General features: G+C 38.8%; 1 long non-coding RNA gene across 1 annotated transcript in view; it reads left to right on the top strand.

The window, feature by feature from the left end:
* Positions 1–2,567: 2,567 nt before the first annotated feature.
* LOC112991997 (uncharacterized) overlaps positions 2,568–24,972 on the top strand; it is a 77,527-nt gene continuing 55,122 nt past the window's right edge. Inside the window, exon 1 of the long non-coding RNA XR_010385625.1 lies at positions 2,568–2,599. This is a non-coding gene — a long non-coding RNA (uncharacterized LOC112991997). The remainder of the gene's footprint in view (positions 2,600–24,972) is intronic.

The following is a 24,972-nucleotide window of genomic DNA, read 5'->3' as shown; positions in this document are numbered from 1 at the left end:
TCCTTATTTGCCATTGAGTGGAGTATCAACTCACTAACAGCTGAGCAGAAAAAAGACCATTTAGTGAGTCACTGATTTCAGCAGCTCTGGCATATTTTTCCTTCTTGCAGATCTCTCAGCTGAGTATTAAACTGAGCTTGGGGTAGGAAATCTGATGAGCCAAGTTCACATCAGGCAGATGTAAAATGTGGAGGTTATTTAGTTGTCAAATTCTCCTCAGAAAATCCGAAGGCAGATAGACTCACTGCAGGAGATAAAGGTACAGTTTCTCTTGAGACATCTGAAGTTTGAGGAAAAGTGACTTAACATTTCTAGCAGTGGTTCCAGCATGAAGTTATGTTCCATGGGGAATGTTGCATACATTTTTTTTCTGTAGGTGATGCAGAGAGGAGCAGAGTGTGTCTGCCTTTCATCTGCCTTCCCCTCTCTTTAATACACACAGATAGATTCACCAGCTTCTTCTACCCTTCTAATCAATTGTCCTCATCATCAAAGACCTTTCTTTTTCCTTCATTTAAACTGAGGCCCCCAGTCTCTCCTAAATGCACGAGTGCTCCAAACTTTCCGTTTAATTATTCAGCTATTTGTGACAATATGGTGCCATAAGATACACGGGATATCCAAGGATTTCTAAACAAAATTATTCTTCATACAAATAAAGAAAAAGTATTAAATATAAATAGGTACATTTCTACTGTCTGAGAAATGTGTGGCTTTTGGAAAGTATTGGTTTCCATCTTTCAGGACACAGCTTTTCTTTCAAACCACGTAGCACAGAACTTTCTGCACCCTGACTGCTTGTAATGAGCTGTCCGTTGTTAGCAGGTGCTCAGGAGCTCGCTGTCATCAAAGCACGTCGCGCTGGTTCAGTTGCCATCCTGTCCCTGCTCGGTGGGGCCCTCAGCTTTGTAACTACTGTAACCCACATGGGGCTTTGTAGTCCCATGGCCAACGAGTTTCTTTGCCCTAGTTCTGATGCAGAGGCGATGCACCCGTTCTCACCTCACAGTGCCTTACAACACAGTCCAGAATTTCACAGCAAGCAATTGCATCAAATCAGAACTCAGGAGTACTGGCAAATTCTCCAAACCCCTCTAGGACAAAGTGGAAACATGTGGAAAAGGGACTGTATTCACAAGCAAAACAGGCAGAGAGGCTTCACTGTGATGAAGCTTAGGGCAGACTCTGATTAACTGCGAAGGGATCATCACTCTGCTTTCTGAGAAAGCGCCTTTTATCCAAACTAGCCTTATGAGAACGGGGAGCCCATCAGCCTTGTACGAACCAGTGGTCGGGTTTATGCGTACCCATGTAGAACCAATTTCTGTCGGGTGTTGGATTTGGTGGTTTTCTTTTTTTTTTTCTTCACTGAAGAATATATGCTAACAGCAGCCAATAGATATCAGTGGAAATCACAAAGAACTTAAAAGCCAGATATACCTATCAATCCATGATTCAAAGATCTTTATGTAAGACAGTTGCATCTGATTTTTCTTAAACCTTGAATAATGAAGGCACTATTAATAGCTATCTACATATGGGAGCTTCTCCTGAAAGTGTAATTTGTTGATGGAAATAAATTGGAAAGGCTAAAATATAATATGATAAGTAAGAAAAGAGCAGGAATTGTATTCTTATATATTTCTTGCTTATCAGGAAAATGACAATGCTGATGTACTGTATCATTCTGATTTGGAAATATCTCCTTGTAAAAAGACATTAACGGTTCTGGTGATTACTCTATTAAGAACTTGGATAGAGACATTTGAACCTGATTTGAGAAAGTGTTTTATATAAATTTCACGTATATTTTGGGTTTTAATTGTAAAAAAGCTTGATCTTTTCAAAACCACTTTAGTCTAAAGAAAAAGCCCAATGCAACAATAAGATAAGCTGTATCACATACAAGCCTGCATCTGAAATGAAGCAGCTATGTGACAAAATTAAGATACCAAAGAGCTAAATTTCATTTCTAGCAGACTCCCACTGGCACACTGTACTTTTCTCTATCCTTTTGCTTGAGAAGACAGCCTCACATGAAAGACTTAATAAAGTGTAACACAAGCCTGTGGGTTTTGTTCCTAATGTATTACACTATAATTTTTGTTGTAATTATTTTTTCTCCTGCTTGATATGCTTAAGGACTCTGCTTACACTGTTACAGAATAAATAAGGCTGACAAACACCAGTGATACTATCTCTTAGGATGATGATAATTACAGATTAGTACACTGTAGAAAAATACCTGATAGGCCTAAAAATGATATGATTAGATAAAGCTCCTAAAAACTGTAATTCACATAAGACTTTTAATATTTTACTATACTCTTCTTTCTCCTTCCCAACTATGATTTTCAAGATTTATTTGCTACTGTTCTCTATTTTTCTGCTGTACACAGTGCTTGTGGGCTATGGCAACCAATCCCCTTGGGCTTTCTTTTGCTTTAATTTGCATAAACACAGGCATCATATGAATATTCAGTGAGTGGCTTTGCATTAAGTAAGTGCCCTTAATCAGCTTTTCAGTTCAGTTTTATTGGTTGCACGCACAGTCAGTTATTTCATCCAGAAAATCTGAGGGCCCTACAAAGCTAACCAGGTAAGGATTGTAATTCTTTGATGCATTTAACGAAAGAGAATTATCATTGATTATCTAGATCCTGGAGAAGGCAGAAAGCTTGCTAGTTTGCTTGGGGAGAGGCTGTGTGTATATTTTTATTGCTATTGTTGTTGTTGTTGTTGTTGTTGTTGTTAACCCATGATGGTCAGGTGGGCACATGTCTCTGTCATTTGCATAAACATCAACTCTTAATGAATAATGCATAAGGGTTATTTTAAACACTCGGCTTGTAGCGCGGCTGGCTCTATAGCAGCGCGGTGTGATTGGCTGTGCGGCGTTTTCATCACCAGCAGATTTCCTATAACGTGGAAGCAACTAAAGAAGCTGAATTGAACGTACAGTATTTGTTTTCTGAAAATGTCGGCTATCTTTTCCAAGCAAATTGTACAGGTTTCTCCCCTCCCCCTCCCCAGCTATTAGTGCTTCTAGCTTTTCATGAAAAATACATTACAAGCTTGATTGTGGCTGCTGTTTGCAGCCTTGACCAGTGCGCGAGATTCCCAGGAAGGCGGTAGCAGCTGTATTTGTCTTTAACTTGCATAAACATGAGCAACATGTAAATACGAAACCATGGCATCCATATGGAATGTGCTCCCGAAGGCAGCCCCGTCCTGCGTGCACACGCTGCAGCTCGCACTCTCTTCTCTGTTTAAGCAGGGGTACAATCTGGAAAAGGAATAATTACACACTAAATAAGTTATTTATAATGCCAGTTTGTTTTTTATTCTATCTGAAATGACATTTTAGGAAGAGCACTGGAGAAAGGGAAACCTTTCCATAAACTGAGGAAAGGCGATATGGAAGGAGTTAATTAAGCACTAGCCACTTAGGAAACAGAATATGGAGAGTCAAAGCTAGTTTACGTATTTAAATTACTGGAGATAATTAGCATCGTTCTCCTAATTCTTAGCTCAGTATTCAGCTTTTGTGAGTCTCTTGAAATGAGCCATTAGGGGATCAAATAATCACAGCTAAAACTTGCTCATTACAAACGGTTCTGATCCAAAAGCTCGCGCACCTGCTGCCCCTTGGGGAAGTCACAATCCCCAGCAAAATATGCTGTGTGCGAGTGTGCAAGGTGGCCAAAGAGAAAAGGAAAAAGAATCACACAGAAACATGATAGAAGAGAAGAGTTACTGTAGAAGTCATATTAAATGGTATGCGTAATCAAAGCATCTGTCTGTTAAACTGTATCAAATATAACATTGCGTGCATTTCAAAATGGATAATGAGAAGTACTGAGTTATCTGTGGCTTCAAACTATAGGTAGCACCTCTAAATTTGAAATAGCTGGATTTTAACAATGCAGCATTACTGAAATTACACATTACAATGACTCCGAGTAACCTGGAGTAATGTTATGCAGAAGATGTGAAGCTGATGTGTTTTCTACCCTGTAGTAATCTCTAATGAGATGATACTGAATAAAGAATGATTTTTCACTGCTGATACCGCCTATTCCTATGAATCTAGTGTAAGTCAAAACCTGGGGGAGTGAAGAAAAAAGCAAGAAAGCCTTCGTTGGTTTGGTTGTTAGTGTCCTCGTTCGGGGTATTGTTCTTTCTTCAAACAAATATTTTTGCTATTTCTTAAAAGACATTAAAGAAAAATTTCTATGATTCCTAGCAGGGGGCCTGCCAAGAGCATGTTTTATTATTTGACCTGTTTGTCAGTTTTTGTTCTACCTTTTCCCCTTAAATCAGTGCCTGGTGTTTTGAAAGGGAAATAGGAAAGCGGATTAAAACTTAAGATGTAAAAATAGTAGGAAAGAGAAAATGTCTCTTATGATTAGATGCACCTATTCAAGAAATATTACATTTTATGTGGAATTATTAAAACTAATTTTAAATTTACATCTCTTGCCAAGTGCATTTAATTAAATCTTGCAGGATTTAATAAGTTCACTGTGCATTTAATCATCAGTCATTAAATGTTTACAGCTATAATAAACACCAAGCAATCTTTAATGCACTAAAGAGATTGTATGGCTGATACTTTTAAAAGAATATGGTTACGCTATGACTAGATTACTTATCAAAGAAACTCTGCCGAGGAGAGTCATATTAGTAAATGCAGGATGCCATTATTAGGTAGTTATCCTGTGTAGCACCTTCTTCTGTGCTAACTGCTTCCTCGATTGCCTGCCTCTTTTAATAGTAAAAAGCAACACGATGTTAGTGTCCTGATTGCCCCGGTTTTCACCTGTGACTGCTATGATTTTTACCTGGGTGAAATTTCTAGAGGCACTGTGGGAATTTTGCATTTAGAAGGACTCTAGGACTGGGCCTTTGACAGTCATTTCTGAACAGCAGCTTCTGTCCTTGTTGACCCAGCAAAAGAGGAGAAAGATGCTATCTGAGGCATCTTCTGAAAAACAGAGACACCCGGCACAGCGTAATTGTGCACAGAGGATGCGTGGAAGCGCACTATGGGAAACGTTTTAATGTCTTCTTTGAGCAAGGACAACGTGAACATCAGAAATCTGCCCCTTACCGCCGGCTGCTTATAGCGACGCCCATGCTAATCAGCTGCGGATGGATGCTAAACATGCCTGCCTCCTGCAGCCTGCTGATTTTGGTGGCTGATGGATCGCCAGGCATTTTGGTATACCGCGCACCTTCACTTTATACAGCTGCTCGATTCGATGTGCTGCTTTGGCCGGTTCTGTCCTGGGGAACTGAGCAGCAGGGGCCAGCCCCTCCGCTGCCTTATCATCTCCAAAATATCTGTCGCCCCTACTTGGGAACGATACAGCCATTTTCTTTGGAACTTTAAAATAAAAGCACCACATGGGATGAGAGTTGAGCTTGTCCATTTTTCACAACAGGGATCAGAAGTAAATGAACCTCTGACCTCATAGATCTTGCTGTAGGCTTGTTTGGTGGGGTTTTTGTTCCCCAGAAATTGATAAATAATTAGGGATGCGTATCTTTAATAACTGTGATTAGAGAGGGAACTTTGCACTCAGTTAGTCCTTAATTGAGCAGTGAGGTGGGTCATCAATGCCCATATTTTAATCCAACCAGTTTTGCAGGATTTTAATAGAATAGGCATAAACTAAAACAAGAAGGGTATCTGAATATAAATATTGCCTGTTCCACCTTCTTTGTTTCTGCAGTGTTTGTGATGGTGTACTCCTTCAGGTTCTCCAAATCGACCACAGAATCACGTACTAGGAATATGCAGGAAAGCCTGTATTTCTGATACTAGAAAAGGTGTGGGGAGAAAGAAGGAACATACGGGCTTGCAGGTGTTCTGTACACAAACGAAAGAAGGTTTTGCTTTGTGAGTAGCCCTTAGTCAGGCACCGTGCCACTGATTTCAGTTGCTCTACTTGAGAACTGTAGGATTGAACCCTAAAAAGAAAAATAATATTTCAACATAAAGAAATAAATTAGGATGCTGATTCTTCCCTCTGTCACCCCAGTTTTACACCAGTGTAACACCACTGACGTTACTGGAGCAAGAGGAAAAGTAAGACTTAAATTTTTATAGCTTTCCAATGACAAAAAAACAAAACAAAACAAAACAAAAACAGATAGTTACTTTGGACATGTCACTATGGCCATTGATATAAAATACAGACTTATAATGTGGGCAGTTTGGATTTATTTTTCTGCATTCCAAAAAACCAATGCTGCACTGACACCCGGCAAACATTTTTGCCCAACCATTTACACATACTGTACTGCCTGCCTTAATGTATTTGTGTCCCTTTAATCATCCATAAATTTTTCTCTGTTCTCATATGACAACATCGAAAATCTTGGTACTTTTGAAGATATTTTGCAGCAAACTGCTGATAATCAGGATTTAGAGTAAGAATGCTGACAGATTATTAACAACAGAAAACTGGAAGGAAACATTTTTACATAATGAATGAGTTGTTAGCATATCCAGAATTGCGAGACAGATCAGACCCAAAGAATTTCTGTGTCTTTATATACCAACAGCTCAGATGATTGTTATTATTCTCAGGAGCAAAGCAGGGCATATTAAAAAAATGTTTCAAATGTTTATTGCTGTGATGCTACAGGAACAAAAGGCTAATAGCCCTGGCTTCTGTGTAGCCAATTTTTACACTTGTGGAATAAGCATGTTTTCTGCAGTAGAAGAAGAGAGAGCAGTTCAAACTTTAAAAAGCTTCTACAGATATTTTCAATTCACTTATTCTGTTTTGGTTTGGGATTTTTATCTCCCTGGTCTTGTTTTTCTGCTTTGGGGGTTGAGGAGTGGGAAAATACTGGAGGAGGTGTCTTTCAAGTGTAATTTTCCAAGAGCATTTGAAAACACCATTAGAGTCCGCTTTCTGTTTTACCACGTAGTCAAATAGACATCTGCCGGTGTAAATCTGAGCAGATGCAACAGAGGAATTTCAATTTAACAAATCCTATTTTCCTTCTTGGCTCAACTATGGATTGTCTGAAAGAGCTTGAGCAACTTCTTTCAGCGCCTACAGTCTATTTCCCCAGCGTCTGTGGTGAGGATAATTCTACCGCCCTGTGGTATTTATTCCTCAGGGCACTCCTGCAGCGGGACCCCACGTCGGGCCGATGCTGGTGGCTTTCCCTCGCGGCAGAGGGCCTCTGTTGCCCTCTTGATTCCGTGTTCCTGAACTCCACGGGCAGAGATAGAGACCGGGAGGCTGGGATTAAGAGCAGTCGTCATGCTCTGGCCTTTGGAAATCATTGAGAAAAGGTAGCGCGTCCTTTCACTTGCTCATGGCGATGTCTCCTAGAGGTTCCTCGAGGCAGCTGCGAAGCTGGAGAGGTCTCGGGACTGAGCTGCTGAGCAGGGGCTCCCTAGGAGTGGCGCCCGTAAGGAGTCCGGGCTGGGGGGAAGAGTGGGTGCCCTGCACAGCTGCAGGGATCCATCATATCTTCAGGGAAAAACATAATCCTTCCTGCTGCAGGATTTACGTGCAGAAGGATTTCTGTAAGATAATAGTCACGGAGCTGTCCTCTACCCTCTGACCCCTTTAGTGCCTTTCTCACTTCACCATAAACAGGTGTCCTCCTGCAGGATGCTGGAAGGAGTAGTTAATTTGTGTTTGTTCATCACTTTGGAGATGTGAAGAGCTGTATCAATGCTAAGTATTATAATTATTTTATCTTTGGATTACATGAATCATTTTCCAGTTTTGCCAGGTCTGTAATTTATTTAGTGCAGTCTGGTAATGTCTCCAGTAATGAGCAATGACTTATCAGTAATAAGCAATGACTTTATTGCTATATGGGGCCTGATCCTAGACAAAGGAAATCTCACTTGGCAAAATTAATTTCACCAGAAGGAGGATAGGGCCCAGCTGTGATATGTGTATACTCAGTTCAGCAATTGTTCCCCAGTGCTTAGTTCACCGAATAAATTTTGAACATGGTCCCAGGCTGATGTATTAAAAAATTAACAGCAGTCAGCATGGACTGTCCAAGAACTTAGGACTGTCTTTGCTTTGTGTACACTCGGTTTCCCATTCACAGCAATAACAGAAATCTTCTCATACTGTGAGAAACTCAAAGTGTCGCGCAGAGAGTGTACTTCTTCCTCCAGAGCACCCTGAGAAAATCTGATTCCTAAGACAAAAAGCAGTAGCTTCATATGTGTATTACATCATGTGGTATATTTTCCAAACTGTGAAAGAATTTTCTCCTTAATTTTATTATTTCTTGGATTTGTGGTATGGTTTTACTACTTTATATTCAAAAATTCCTTCTGTATGATTGTTTATATCTTTGCATCTTTGCAGATGTACATAACTGATGGGGCATGCACTAAGTAAATGTGTAAGCACTGACATCACGTCATTAACAAGTCTTCTTGCCACCGTATGGTTCTATTTATCTATCTGTTTATTTATATGATTTTTTCTTTAACAAACTGAAATATGTCAATAGGACTGACTCTTCTTTGTATAATATTACTGGAGACATTACTGTACATTTTGTACAGTACACTGAAGTACAATACAGTTTTGCCCAACCTCTTCTTTCATGATACCACAAATAAAAAACCACCAATAAAAATATTTACTACAAATATTCTCACTTTACCAGGATCGTAAGGTTTCACATTCAACTTCAGTGTATTCTGCACATTTTAAAATACTAACATCTTCACACAGTCTCATTGTGCCTTTTCAGCAGGGGAAGTGCACTAATTCGACATTTGCCCCAGGTGTATAGACAAGAAGCAAACAAAAACCAAACAATAGCTCTAATGTAGACTGTTGCCTCCTCTGCACTGTCCCCGTTGCTCTTCCTGGGGCATGGATTCTGAAGGCTAAAGAATAAAGAATTTAAAGGTCAATATTAACCATTTCCTTGCTGGTCCCTCTACTAGAAATATTTACGGTTTGTTCACTGTAGCTGAATTCATGTATAAATGCTATGCACAGGAGCTGAATGCGCTGAGAAGAACTTGGTTATTTCAGTCTTCAGCATAGATATCTGGAAAGAAGAGGAAAATCCAGGTTAGGCTAAAGAGATCCATGTCTAAGTGCAAAATTCCTTCTGAGGGAAAGAAGAATTACGGATGTGCACCTCTTTGGAAGGCAAGTTAATGCAAATCTAATTTAATGTCAAGTTTTTTAACACATCTGCATTAAGTAATTAAGAGATGCTTTCACAGGTGTGCAGAGGGACATTTGTTTTAAAACAGTTTTGTAGATTTTCTCACATTTTAAAAAGAGATCATTAAATCTGAGGGGAAAATATGTTCACAAGTGTTTGCCAATAATCTAGGAAATTTATCACAGTTTAGCGAACAAAAAGTTGTCCTTCTCTTGACACTGTTGTTCAGCTAGTACAATTCTTTCAGGGACAGATGATGGTTTGGAGTTAACTTTGAAAAATAATTCTGCCTCTCTATGATCCATTTATTCTTTCTTTATGGACCAAATCCCAAACGGTGGTGAATCCTGGAAACCGGTGCCGGCACCTTCAGATTCTTGCCCTAAATTAGTGCATTCAGTTGCCTGGAAAGACCATCTTTGATTCTCCAGTGTCTGATCTGTGCTCCCTCTGTATTTTCCACACATACCATCTGTCTTGTGAAATATTCTGGTGATTCCAACACGAGCCACATTTCCCAAGCAGACTAATCCCGGAAGCGGGATAAGACGTAAGAGCTGATAAACTTTTAAAAATGAGGACAATCTTTCCATGCGGAGATCTCTAAATAGCAGAGAAATAAACAGGGCGAGCACTGGGATCTTCAGACTCGCCAGACGCTGGGGGTGCCCGGGTGAGGCGGGTCGCAAGAGGCCGATTTCGGCGAGCGTGGCGCACCGAGGCTGCCTTTGCGGGCAGCCGGTGACAGACGACACAGCCGTGGGTAGCGGGGCGCTCTGTTTACCACCATGTTTGTTTAACAGAGGGCTCTAAACGGAGCCCAGCGGGGTGATTTGCAGGGACTCCAAGTGAATTGACACCTGCAGGCTCTCTTCAAGGCAAGTGTTTGACTAATGTCCTCTAAGGGGAATGCCCACCAGTAGTTTTCTCCTCCCCAATGAAAAGAAAGCAAAGGAAAAACAAAAAAACAGGAGAGTCCCACTGTGCCCAGACCCAGAGGGAAAAAGGATTCATTGAACCATATAGATTTTACCACACTGGTTGTCCTTCTGCCTTTTAGAGATATTTAGCTTTCCTGCAGGCTGGGCAATAAACCTGAAACATCTTTTCAGCAAAGACTCTGACAAAGAAAAGGTGTCAATCTGCTAGAATTCATCTATTATTCATCTAATCTGCTATAATTCATCTAAAAATGAGCTCCCTCTAAATACCATGGATATATTTTTGGCTGCATGTAAAAGGCAAAAATTGGGAGGGTGATGGCAGAAATGTTTTAAAAAATCAGGGGCATATACAGTGAAAAGCAAATAAAAAAATTAAATTTAATAAAATAACATGAAGTCCAGGACCCCAGCCATGAGGTGAGGTTTCAGCTAAGGTTGTCAGCAGTTCCTCAGAGGCTTGAGTGGTGTTTTTTGGTGTCCATGAAGACTTCGTTACAGCACTGCACACAAATAGACCAACTTTTTTAACCACTTCAAGTGTATCAAAATGGGCTGGCAATACTGAATATTCTCGCTTTTAAAATAGGATGCTCTGCCTTTCGTTTGAGTTATCTGATATCATCAGAACTGTAGACGTGCAGAGAGAAAGAGAGAGAGAGAGAGAGAAGCATTTCAGAAAATTGACAGCTTTGTGGATGAGTTGAAAGCAGAAGCAAGATATATTAAAAATACCAGAGAGAGAGTGAAGCACAGAAATACAGAGAACCTGGTGATTAAGGGTGTTGTCAATAGACTCTGACAGTAGGCATGCTCTGAGAGCTGAGGTATTTCAAATACAGACACTATAATACTGGAAAGATAAACACATATCTCTAGTGACTCCCTCATCAGGTTTGACTAATTTTACCCCAGTCATCCTGCAGTCAATGAAATTAGCTTTTAAGGTGGTTTCTCTGATTGCTCCATGGCTAGCATCAACACTCTCACTTCCTTGGTCAGAGCTGCCTTAAAGAGGTGTGCTCCATCTTTTGTATTTAAATATCCGACAGATAAGCTTGAGGCCAGAGAAAGAGGATGTAAAATATCAGGACTGGAAACACCTGCAGTTTGTGTGAAGTCCCTTTGGAAAGAGCTCCTATCACATAGCCACCTCGCTACTTAAGTAACGTTAAAGAGGTGAAGCTAATTGTTCCTCAGTCCGTTAATGACTGTAACTTGCTCTGGCAATGGACAGTAATACTTGAAGTCTTAAAGAAGTGATGTACCTCACTACGATAAGGCACCTACTCAACTTAGCGATGCTGTGGGGGTAAAGTACATGACTGATGCCTGCAGGCAATCAGCTTACTGCACTGACACGCCTGATTTTCCTTGTATCGTTCTCTTTGCCTGTGTAACAGCAAATGTTAAAAGCCTATGAAATGATCCAGTTCTCTGAAAAATCCTGTTGAATTATTTTTGTGCTGACCTCTCAGAATCTGATCGTAATACCTTGTGAATTCTGCAGTGTGTAATACACTGCAAAAAGAGGATTTCCTTTCAATTTGTTTTGTTTTGTTTGTTTTTTCTTTTTGTTTTCATTGATCTTTTGTTAGGAGGGGTGCCAAAAGGACTGACTGCTTAATTTTCCACTCTGCCCTTCTGATTTTACTCAGTCCTGACCATTCAGTTCTCTTCTCCATGTTAAATAAGCCATCTCGGCAGTCCCCTATTGTTCCAAGAACCACTGCCCCTCTAGTCCTTACTGTTGCTGTCCTGTGGGCACATACTGTTGGACAGGATCAGATTAAAGCTAACCCAACCATGGCACAGCCGAGACAATTTTTTGGCATTTAATTTCTGCTCTTCTTCATTTTGTGTTCTTAATTCCATGTTGCGGGGAGTGGGGGAAGGGCGGAAGAGAGGCACTTTCACCGAAATAGATAACAGCTAATTTGATTTCTGAACTGACACAATATTCCAGATGATCAGAAATGAGTCAGAATGGTTGTGTTTGCGGGGGGAAATACTTCTAGCACCAAGATGAGACCCAAATAAGACCTGTGCATTGCAGAGATCTTTTGAAACTGATGAGAAAGACTCCTGTCTTCCGACACTAAAGACAGAGCTTAGGCATTGGGGGGTCAGATTGGTAGCATCAGCAACGGCGATGCCCATTTTTCTTTCCGTATGGTGCAGAATAACAGATAGATTAACCCAAATATAAATCAAAGCACCTTTTGTGAACGTGAGAAGCACTACTACATATCTGAGCTCCATCATGCGAGAGGGTTGCCAAAGAACTCTGTTTTGGCCTCATTAATCTTTTTTACTTTTCCATCAGAGAAGAGCCACACTGATGGCAGAGCAGTCATAGATTTTGAATGTTCTGATTATTGTAGGGTATACATAAAATATGATTTATATATTTCATATTTAAATATACCTTAACTATACTATACTTTAAATATATTACATCTTTTTGTGTGTAGCTATATAGCTACACACAGAAAATTTTGATTCAGTGCAAATTACCTGTTATCACTTACCTTTTGGATCCTATTCAGAAGCTTCCTATAGCCCCACTGATGATCTTTAAGACCTGAATCAATTTTGACTCATGATACACTAAATTCATACAGTCATATCCAAAATAGTGAGTTTTGAATTGTTTCCTTTGCATGCAGCTTCCTTTCACATGTACTGTCAGGATATCCTGTTTTGTTCTTCCTGAGCAGAATTAACGAGGTAGTGTTTTGAATCCAAACGATTTAGATGCAATTGCTGGAATATTTCCACTTCTCCCCTCCTTGTATAGCAAAAGCTAGTTTTGCTCTATGTCTAAAAGTGCTTGATTTGCACATCTTGTTTATGAAATAAATGACCAAGCTGAGAATGTAAGTCCTAGGGAGGCTATCTTTTTTTTTCAAAGAACAATATGATGTAGCAGCTCAGAACTGTTCAAAACACTGATGTTCTTGTCACAAGCCCATTTATTATAGTGAATAGCTTTATAGTATTATATTATTATTTTGCAGTCAGTTAAGTCATTTATTGAAATTAAACAAGCAAACCCCAAACACCTGCACAATAGACACATTAAAAGTACCCAATGGTTAACTTTTGACAGGATGCTATGTTCTTGCAATTTAAAAACAGTTAAGAAATCTTTTCCTCATTGTATATTAAAATGTTTACTCTTTAGCTGAGAATTTCATGGTTACGTTTTACAGAACAGTCTCTAGCACCACAGTCAATATTTCTCCCAAGCAAGCAATATTTGCAGCAGCACATGACAAACATGTACAGAAGCACAGTGGTGGACACAGTCCCGTTGACTGCTGGAGCCTGTTTGTGGTGGTGTTGACAAAAGTGTATTTATCTGATTGGAAAGTGAGAGCAATGGGAGTATCTGAAGACTTCAAGAAATTGTACTGTGAAAAAGTGTCCAGTGAAATTGTTTAAGATTTTTTTTACATCATTATTGCTGATATTGTTGATAATGGGCTGCTACTGAGCTTTCATGACCAAGCTTTGGCCATTCTCCAGTGTTAGCAAGTAGTTGTATCACATATTGTGAGCGTAAGTCTATAATTACATCAACTTTGATTTGTAAATAGGCACATGAAAATCCTGTGAGACGTGTTCCAGCAGTGACCAGCTTTTAAACACTCTTGTTGCACTACGAAAATACCAACATTGTAAGACATCCTTGTGGCACATAAGTGAAAATGATTTTGCTAAATAGGCCAACTGAGTAAAGAATTTGAACAAACATGGAATCCAGTAATAGTTGCTAATATTTAGGTTTTGAGGGTTGTCTCTCACAATTTTCTGTGCCCAGCTATGAAAACTGTCGAGGTAACATTAGCCACATTGTTGCAAACTGATCCTGAGATGCTTCTGTTTCAGAATCATATAATAGTGACTTGCATGTCGTATTTATGGATGGAAGTCCTACTTAGGCTGTGTTTGGCTTCATTTTGGTGCCAGCTCTGCAGCTAAGTCAATATAGATTTTCATAATGGAGAGAAACCCTCTTGTAATGAACTCTGATTCCTTACTACTAGGAGTGTTCACTGTTTACAGTGAAACGTTACATAAGCCCCAATCATATAAGTGATAATAATAGTCTCTGCAGCTGTAACTTGTCTTTAGAAATAATGAAACTGAACTGCAGAAAATGACTTCAGTTAATGCTTCTCCATCACAGTATGCTTAAATGTAAAGGTATTTTATTTCATTTTAATCCTTAGTATTTTCCTTTCCTTGTCAGTAATCACAAGGCTATATCTTTTTCTTTAACATAAAAAAACCCTGACATTTATTTTGTTTGTATTCTTAATGTACCATGCCATACTATTGCATCATATTATACAGATGCCATACTAGTCAGACACAGCAATGTTAGCTATTATTACAATGTAATAGTCTTGTATTTTAACTAAGAGATCTCCATTGTATTGCATTAATGTCTTTTGTCCTATTAAGCTGATATTATTGGAAGGAAAATCAATAGGGAATTGTGAGTATGGTCTGCTAACATTTTCATATGCTATTGGTGCTATTTTTAGTTCATGATATTATACTGTTTTGTGTATCTCATGAAAATTGAAACATGAGAAGAGAGAGTGGGATAGGAATAACCAGTTATAAATACTCTCCATGATTAAAAAAAAATAATACTGATAATGTAAAGCAGCCTCAAAATTGTCTAACTGATCTCTGAACACTTAATAAATTGTTGCCTGACATTTAGGAAGTTAGGTTTATGTTATGAGATCTTTGTCCTTGAGCTTTGGTGCTTGCATCCATCAAATCAGTTTTTGCCCCTGGCCATTTCAAGGGTGGATTACTGGGTAGTGCAGCTCCTTCTCCCCCCCACTCTGGACTCAAGCCTTCAGAGGGAGCCCAAAGTCTGGATGATCCAGTTACTAGAGGTTAAATGACTTCCTCTGAGAGTTTGTGCACAGCAACTTGCCCTCTTTCTGAGCAGCATCAGGGCTATGAGAAGTGGGGGCTGTCTTGTCCCAGCGCCTGGCTGGCCGGCCCCAGAAGCCGCTGGGGCGGCTGGCAAGGCATGCTGGCTAGCGGCAGCCAGCGCAGCTCGCCAGAGCAAGCTCCGTCCGGCGCAGTCGAGGCTATCTCAGAAAAAGTGTGAAAGAATGAAGGGGCTGGAAGTTCAGATAGGAGCACAAAGTCTACAGTTTTGCATATTAAGCACATTTATACAGATTCATGGGAACATGGGAAGTATTGGACCCATACAGGGCACAGCAAGTCTGACAATCATAGTGCAATATGCCAATGGGCCACTGTTGCTGACAACAATATTTAGGTTTAGTTCCCTCATCAACTTCCCTGGCAGCGGGACTGGTTCCCAGTGAAGCCCTGCCACTTGACAAAAGCTGAGGATGGGGCCCTCTCTCTACATGTTCATACATATGTGCTCAATTTGCATGAGTAGCTACAACAATTTTTTTAAAAACCTACTGTGCATTGTGTGTGTTTTTGCATTCAAGTTGAGGACCTCTTTTTCAAAATGTCTCCCTTAATATTCATCTACATTTCAAAGGATTGGCAAATGCTGTTAGAAAATCTTGGAAACATAAAACATTTTGAATATTTCTGTCATTCTGAAGTGTGATTTAGGCATTTCTCTAATTGGTTTGTGCCACTTATTTAAAAAATGGTAGAGTTCCTGTGGAGTCTTTTATTTGCTTTTTCTTAAATGAGTACAGGTTTTGTGCCAAGAGGCTTTGAAGAGAAAACTCTAAGGCTCAGCCCTACCCTTTTCTATTCTTTGAGGATTAAATAGCCTGACTGAGAAATCTGAAGATAAAGGGGAGCAGAGAGATGGGGTAACCAAGAGAGGTAAGAATGAGAGGTGATGTGATTTTGGAGAAGAGAAGCCGTATGTACGGGAGAAGAAACCAAAAGGGAGAAAATGATTGATGAAAAGAGTAAGGAGAGATCCTGTGATGTGATCTTGCTTATGACATACGTAGGAATGCACCTTATCTTGAAAGGGATACATTCACAGAAGATGTTTATATGTAAACTGAATATTGAGACAGTTTCTGATTATATAAAAAAGGAAATAATTACTACATGGGCATTGCCGTTAATATCTTGACAGAGTAATACTGAAATCGGTAGTAAAATTTCTTCTGAACAGCAACCTTCTGGTACCCTTAACTTTTTTCAGTTCTAATTTAAGTGTTTTCAGTGTAGGAGATTTTCTTCATGAAAATAATTAAAACTGGCACAAGCCATGCAATGAATGCTGTTATATACGTATAAAGATGACTTACTGTACTGTAAATAAATGGAAATACCCTATTCTCTTTGAGGCCGATACTGTTAAAGCAGAGCAAATCCTGCCTGTAAAGCAACTTTGGGGTGAGGCGCATCTTGCTGCTGTGGCCTGACGGGCGCTGCCGTTAGCAACTCCTCACACCACCAGGTCGGGGAGCAGTCCAGCCGCCTTTGTCTGCCCAGCGTTGCTCACAGGGCACTACAGGGATCTGAAAACTTGCACCTCACATATGAGCTATATTTGCTTTACACATACTGTAGTCAGAAATAGTCACCACTCTGGGAAGCTCAGAATGGGGACCGTAAAATATGGTGTTTTCAGTTCTGTGACAAAGACAAAAGAGCTTTTCATGTGCTGTGGAGGATCATTAGCTTATGAAAAAGGGAGTCTGATGTTGGCTGCGAATCAGAAAGAGCTTTTGGAATAAGTGCTTATCTCTAATACACGTGGTGTCACAGCACATTCAACCTAGTCAAGCTCAGGCTTGTATTAGGGAGAATGGATAGATATTTACTATTGGGCTATTATATTTAGTAGCATCCATTTCAGAACTGAATTTCATGTTCCTTTACGGGGCAAACATCTTTTAACTGTACACAGTCTTTCCCTAAAATGGTATTTCTACCTGAAATTCTGATCTGATATATATAACTGTGTCACAGTAGTGTTAACTGTAAGCTTCAGTGGGAAATTAATGTCCTTCAATTCAAAAGGGTTTTTAAATATTATAAACCTGTATTTTAAATAATCCAAGTGTATGATTTAAACAGACCACTTCAAGCATCATCCCTCAGATATTCTTGGTCTTTTTTGCTCTTAAATGATTATTCATTACTTCAGTGCATTATAATAACCCCTGGATAACTCAGGGCTCCATTAATCTGGGCATTGTGCATAGAAAAAAAGAAGGAGGAGAAGAGAAAAAAAGAAAAAAAAAACAACCCACATTCCTGAGATCATTCCATATAGATGTGAGGAATCGACAATAAATAAATCTAAATAAAAGGTTTAAATGAATGGTTATTTATAATAGGTCATATTTTCCATTCATTTTCCATCTTTATCCCAGCAAACTTCAACTGAAGTCAGTGAGAACTTGACCTGATAAAAAGTCTGTGTGTAGCTTATCGTTGTGCTATCTGAACATGTCACAAACACTGAAGAGCTGAACCTTATATTACTCGCATGCAGAAGGTATTACTCCTCCCGTTTTCAAGGAAAACTAGAAACAGGCTATTGAAATGATTTCTCCAAGAAAATGGAGTATATTGTAGCAGACAGAGAAATGCAATATTTGACTCCCAGTCATTTGCATTAAAAATCCAAGGATTTGTCCTCATTATGAAATTAGAAGCTTGGCTAATTTTAGAGGAAATACTTATAAAGGGGACCGTAGTCTCAGCCGCCAAAGCATAAACGTGGCATCTCAGAAGGAAAGGTTTTACTGATGCGTATTTTCCCTTACTAATTCCTCCCTCATTGCATTATGTCCCAAATATATTATGTTGTTTTCATAGAATGGGTCCCTGCTCTTTCATCTTAAAAGCACACAAAGCTACGTGAGGAAATTGGTAAAGAGATATGACTCACCTTTTGACGTTCTCTGGATATTTGCTACGTTTAATTGTAGAAGAGACAGCCCAAAAGGGGCCAAAACTGAAAAACAGAACTAGAGCCTTTGGGTTTTAATCGACTGTCTTCCAATAGGAGAGAATGGGATGTATGTGGGGTTTTGTCAGGGTATGAGGCAAAGTATAAAATATCAAGCTTTAGTGTTTAAATCCCAAGCCAAATAGCTTCTGTGCAGCAAAAGTAAATCACAGGCCCAAACACTTCTCTAGTGTATGCACTAGACCTGGGTGTGCTCATCCTGGGTTTGCAGGGATTTCATTCCAGAATATAGATGTTTTGAAATCACAGAAAAGATGAGAAAAATTCAGAGAAGCTCAGACAGATACAGGAATTTTCCTTAGCAATTTTGCTTAGAGTTAAGAATCCAGATGAAATCAGAGTAGTGCCTGCAGAACATCAACGCGCCCATTTCCGTCCACGTTCTGGGAGCGCACCATGATCAGGAATATCTTACTGAACACGTCCTGCGATGCTGTAGTTGGAGAAGAGTGGAGCAAAGGTGATGACAGAACACATTTCGACAGCCTGATGTGGCTGCAGTTCGAGTGTGATTTTTTTATTTACTAAAAGAAACAGAACATGCCTCAGCACTAATACTCACTAGATACCCAGCATACTCCAGGAATGTAAAGAATACTGATATAGTTGCTTAAGGGAGTGTTTGAAATTGCTTTCTTTGTGACTCTGTGCAAAACATATTTTCCAATATATCTTTTAGTATTTATTCCTGTACAAATACTTGCTACCACAGAGTAGGGTAAATCATGAAAAATAAACCATTGCTTATGTAAGGATGCAAAAATGGATAGAAGACCCAACTGTTGAAGAAAAATCTAACCAGAAGACTGTAATTCCGATAATGTAATTTAAAAAAAGGAGAAGCTAAGGCATGGGAAAATTACTGGCAGGTAGCAGAGGATGAGAAGAGGGTCACAAGATGGGGTATAGCTCCTTTTCCAGTGTGCTGAGAAGGGACTGACCGACAGAAGCTAACCGGCATGCACTCAGCCTGTTCTCCTGAGGGAGTCTCCCAGATGCTGGAGAGGAATCTCGCTGATGCAGTCTTGTGATAAATTGTCTGGAAAAAGAAGATAATTTGGACTTTTCAAGCCACAATGAAACAGTTATAAACTAAGGGTTAAGACATATTTAAAAATATAAATAAAGCATTTCATGTGTTTCTCCATGGTTGCAGAACTGAATTATTCAGTATCAATTATAAACCAAATATTAATGCTGAGTGAATAATTCACAATTAATATTTTATTCAATGAAATTAGCTCCTTTTACTGCTTGTAGAATATCCTCATTTTGCTTTTTAAATTTGATTTGGTATGATATCCTTGGTAGTATTTTGCTAAAGTTTATTGCCATCTTCTCCCCCCTACCCCCGAATTGCTCAAAAGTAGGTTTCTGTTCATACTTCTGGTTTAATGTTTAAGGTCTTTGTGACTGGGCGGATTCATCTCATGGCATTGTTTATGTTGCCTGATTAGATTAGTGTGTGAGCTCTTCTTGCATGAATACACAGCTATGGATCTGCCATTCGTTTTCTTCAAATATTTGTGCACATGGGTGTGAAATTCACTTTTTGCAGATACTCATGCAAGTAAAATGTGATTGTATGAGTGTTTCTGAAAAACAAACGTACACAGAAGTCTACGATGGCTGAGGTAAATTCTTCAAATCATTTGCATGAATAACCTCAGAAACCTTTTTTTAGATTTTCTCAGATTTTCACTTTTCTAGAGTTTCTCAGATCAAAACTCTTCCTAAACATTTATCAAGAGTGCAATTACTGTTTTATTGTAGCTATTCTCCTAGAACATTTATTTCTGTTTTCTTGCATCTGTAAAAATTGTCTAAATTATTCCTTTGCAATGTAACAGCTTTACTGGCATTGTAGTTACTAGTCTGTACAGAGGAGTCCCTCCCTTTTGAGATTATTCCTGGAATGGTAGCGTTCACACTACGATGGAGAAAGAAAGGGGAGAAAAACATACAAATTCATTTGCTATGGACAGTTAGTTTACGTGTGAAGGATAGTATTCTCAGAAAAACAAAGGTGCAGCACATCACTCAGAATACATGTCAAGTAAGCTTTGCAATGATCATGGAAAGATTTTCCTTTAAAAAAAGTGTATAGTGGAGATCTTTTCCTCTTATTTTGCTAGTTTGAACATTTGCAGAGAAACACTATAAATTCTACATGTTTCTTATGTAAACCCTTCTGGATTATGGGTCCTTTTTCATCTCATGTGATGAGCAAGAGAGGAAATCTCCAGAGATGATGCAGCTCTGATCACCTCTCATGAAAGTGATGCAGGTTGTCTGCTCTGATTCCTGAAAGCTAAAGACAAAGACACGCACATTTTAATTTATATATTTATTTTTAATTCTTACCTTCCTTCTGTCAAAAAATCATCACAATTACTTGTACTCGCAGTCAAATCCCACCCTAAAATGTACAATCAATTGAAAAACAGCAGGATTGGACCTTCCTTTCTTAGTCAAATAATCCCACGATCCTGTTTCTATAAGCATGCAGAAAGGCAGATCTACTTTGCAATTTTTGTCTTTTTTAAAAATTAAACATCATCTAGTTTCACTTTGTCCCCTCCCTCTCAAAAGTTCCTCTATCACCTGATGGTACCCCAGGAGGGAAATATTTGTCTAATGAAATAGAAATTGGTTTGTTTTCAAGGCACATCTTTTTTTAATTATTTGAATCCATGTTAGAGTTAAACAAATGTTTTGCAATCTTTGGGAGATTTCTTTTTTTAGATTTGAGCATTCTGAATTATTCTGAATCAGTTTTTTTCTGGGAAATATGAGTTTCTGTTAAGTGTTCATCAAGCTATTTCCAGCAGAAACAGTACTTGAACAGAATTTACTTGGACATCAAAACTATGCAAAATTTGCAAATTTTCAATGGAAAACTTGCCTTTTTTTAGCAAATGCAAAGATGTGATGATGAGCTGCATTGTGCAAGCTGGGACAAATTTCACCATTTTCCAGCAAAATTCTTCAAAATGAAAATGATGCGTCTGGCACAATTCCTTTGGCGATGCAGTGTTCACAGTGACTCAGTTCCTTCCTGTTGTACAAGCTGAAGTATCTCTCACGCAGGAGTGAAGGAGTGCTTGGAGCCACCAACTTAGCTGTTCTTCTGAACCTGTTGGTCTCATCTTACTGAACCCTTCTATATTGTTAAAGGCTTAAATTATTTATCAAGATCATCTTCAAATAAAAGGCAACAGCAACTGACTAGCTCTGTTGCATGCTGAAGTGGGGTGCTGTTAAACAAGCCAGTAGGAGAAAGTATATTTTCTATATCACTAATTAAATGTCCTATTTTTTCTTGTGTTTGAATTCTGTTTTGTGGCATTTCATAAGACTCTTTGATAGTCTTTGAGATTTCACATTCAACTGGGTTTAAGTAACAGGATAATAGACTTGTTTCAGTGCTTCTCATCCCCCAGACTTTATATTCATTTTAAACAATTACAGGGGAAAAAGCTCCTGAGTACTGGAACAAAATACCACTGCTCCACAGATCCCATTTTTGGTCTGCAAGGAAAGCTGGTTAATGAGATTTTCAGATTGTCAGAGCTGTTGGGCTTCCAACTTAGACTTTAAAACAAATTAAAACTTTATTTCTGGCTGATACATTATATCAGGTAGGATATTAGTTTCTTAAGTTTTTAATGCAAAAATTAAGAAAATGAGATGCCACTATACATTTTTAAGGGAGTATCTTCTTGTTCTCTGTGATATAAATGAACGCTATAGAACTTGGGTCCTGATGCAGGGGAACAGCATTGTGCATGACTGTGTTTCAGTCTGTATTTCAGAAATGGTCCGCATTCCTGAATTAGCTTTTTAGAAGGTTAGGACAGGATTCCCTCTTTCTCTTCTACCAGGATAAATTTAACTTCATTGGAATTATAATGGTATACAGGAGATAAGAAGTGTCTTCACTGAGTGCTTCACTGAGCTAAGTATTCCTGGTTTTCTCACGCAAAGGTCAGTGCAAAATCTGGTCTTTAATGTGTGTCATTAGGTGACACCATGCAAAACTTTGGAGCACATTGTTGCAGTAAATATATTTCTTTGAAAAAGCTGTCAGACTGTTTGCTGTTTGGTTTGGTTAGGTTAAATGTGCTGAAATGGATAGATAAACCTGTAGGAAATCAGAACCAGAAGTTAGTTAAAGGCTATTACCGGCCTCAATAAGGTGCAAAGAGTGAATAGGAGGTCAGCAAAATACAAAAAGAACAGCAAAATAAACTAATAACATGTAGAAGGCAATTGTTCTTGGTAAACACTGTAGAAAAGGTGTTTTAAGAAGAAATATATTTACTGTGTTTAGATAAAAACTCTAAGTTTACTTGTTTTCCATGCAAGTGAAACAATCATTTTCTGACTTTCAGAAGTTAATATGGAATCTGAAAGTAAAAATGGATTATCCTCTCCTTCTGCACTGTCTCCAGAAATGAAGATGTTTCAAACTAGTTTCATACTTTTGCATGCATTCGTCAGTGGTGTTTCACAGTCTGCAACTCAATATGAGGAAAAATTACATGGATGATGCTGCATGAGAAGGTAGAAACCAAAGTGATCTCAGATGCCCCATTGCAGTCGCATGGATGGCAATTAAAAATGTTGATTTTGTGTTGAAAACTCAGCAACCTGTGGAGAAGCAGGGGCAATTTTCATTGATAAGCCTGAGCAGATTTTGTGTTTAAGATTTGATAGAAAATTAGTGAGTGTGCACATAGAGCCCATATTGCATTTACGAAGTCACTTGTCAGAATAATACTATATTCTGTGGGAATTACAAAGGAGTTTCAAATATATCAGCGTAAACAGTAGATAAATATATCCATTAATAAATGAGGTAGAGTAGGGAAATCAGTGATGAATTGTGAAATGGCTGAGTAGATGAACTGCATTTATAAATATGTGCTAACTTTGAAAAAACAGGGAACAGAGGTATAGCTAATTTGAAAGTCATCAAGAGCTGGATACCTTGTAGATTAAACTATTATTAAATAACAGGTGGAAGAATGCTTAGACAAATATGCAAGTTTGAATCAGTAAATCCTGAGTTTTTGAGCTGTCTTTACCCTAGCTTTAGAATGAACGTTGCAGGTGTGGGAAAAGAGAAACAGTAGAATAGGCTTGATGAGAGTAGGGGTGAACTGAATTTACTGTTTACTAAACACAAGGAAGAAGAAAATAGAGGTTTGATTTGTGAACATGCTCAGGATTGCATATTAGTATATAAAAATTGAAAGTATTTAGGATCAGGAACACAAAATGAAATAAGAGATATCACTGATGCTTTAGATGGATGGCTGTTACAGTGAAAAGAGCTAGCATCTTTGCAATCATGAGAGAGAAACTGCTGACATTGGTCATTAAGAACTACTCTCAACTATTTGTTTGATTTGTATAAATGAGAAATGGAGCACTAAAGAATCGCTGTTGTCGGTGCTGCAATTCTTTGCATATTGTACCTAGAGATGTACATCCCAGGAAAAAAGCATGCAGCTAACTGATGAATATTCCTACTGGATATGAGCTTGAACAGTATTGTCAGCCAAGGTTTTGCCAATGCCATTTGATGCAATAATGGTCACTCGCCAGTAAGCAAGCCAGATTCGTATGAATTTGCACTGTCCTTCATTAAGGTGCCAAAACCAGTAATAACTGTAGCTAGTTGGAAAACATAAAATATTGTCTGTGAATTGGGGCTTCTGCACCTCTTTACTCCCCACCCCCAATTTTCTCTCATCAAAATGCCACAAACACCATTTTTTGTCCACTGTTCATACTAGGACCTTTATGATTTGGTGTAGAAAACTGCAGTTTCTCAGAAACAGGGATAATAAGAAAGTTAATGGTGGGAAGGGGAGGGTTGATTCTTCAGAGCATTATACTGTTTTAAAAGGCTCATTTGATTGCTATTCAGTCTTCCTGGAAGAGCAGGAATATCATTATTCACACCAAAGACAAATTCGTTTGAAAGGTCTGAATGACACAAGATGGAGCTGCTAATGACAGAGTCTAACTTCAATTAAGCAAACAATAAAGACATTAATAACAACTCTATAGAAGCAGACAAATACCACTGGTGCCTGGAAGACACTCGCCAGATTGAATGGACTAACAGTACGCCATAGACTGACTGCATTCGGCGTTTGTTTGCAAATTGATTATGCTAGTTTTTTTGCCCATTGATTTGGTGCCCCCAATTCCTCAGTCTCAGATTGGCCTGCTGCAGTCCAAGCCATATAGCAACCTAAGAGAAAAAAAATATTGCCAGCCCACAGTGACAACACATCCAGACTGTTCAGATCAAATCTGAGCAGAATTGGTTTGCATGTTTGTAAACTTCCACCAACATGAAGAAGATGAGTGGTATCATCTAGAACTGATGGCAGTATAGCTATGTTTTAGGATAAAAATTTTACTGTAGTTGTAAGCAGCCTTGCAGTTTCAGATTTGGAACAGACAGGGTAAAGATGGACAAGAGGTAATCTAGGAATTTGGCTCTTTGCATCTTCAGCATACAACTTAGCGTATTAGTGAAGAGCGTATTGGTCCACTGCTTAGGAGACAGGATGCATTTGGTGTTGACTCAGCCAATGCAGGCACTCAGTTAAAACTGTGCAAGAAAATGCATTTGATGTCTTCCTTGAATATATCAGATGTAGCCCAGACAATTCCCTGAGACTATAAAGACCTTAGAGCATTATATAAAATTACCTTGACTCTGCCTGTTGCATCATTTGAATGGGAACATGCTTTCAGTAAACAGATGATTATTAAGAACAGGCTATGATCCACAGTAGGACAAAAATCAATCAAACGCTTTGATGATGATGATGATGATGATAATGATGC

This window comes from Dromaius novaehollandiae, chromosome W (genome assembly GCF_036370855.1).
Source record: "Dromaius novaehollandiae isolate bDroNov1 chromosome W, bDroNov1.hap1, whole genome shotgun sequence".
Taxonomy (NCBI): domain Eukaryota; kingdom Metazoa; phylum Chordata; class Aves; order Casuariiformes; family Dromaiidae; genus Dromaius; species Dromaius novaehollandiae.
The sequence above is the reverse complement of the archived record's forward strand: the minus strand, read 5'-3'. Positions and strand labels throughout refer to the sequence as shown.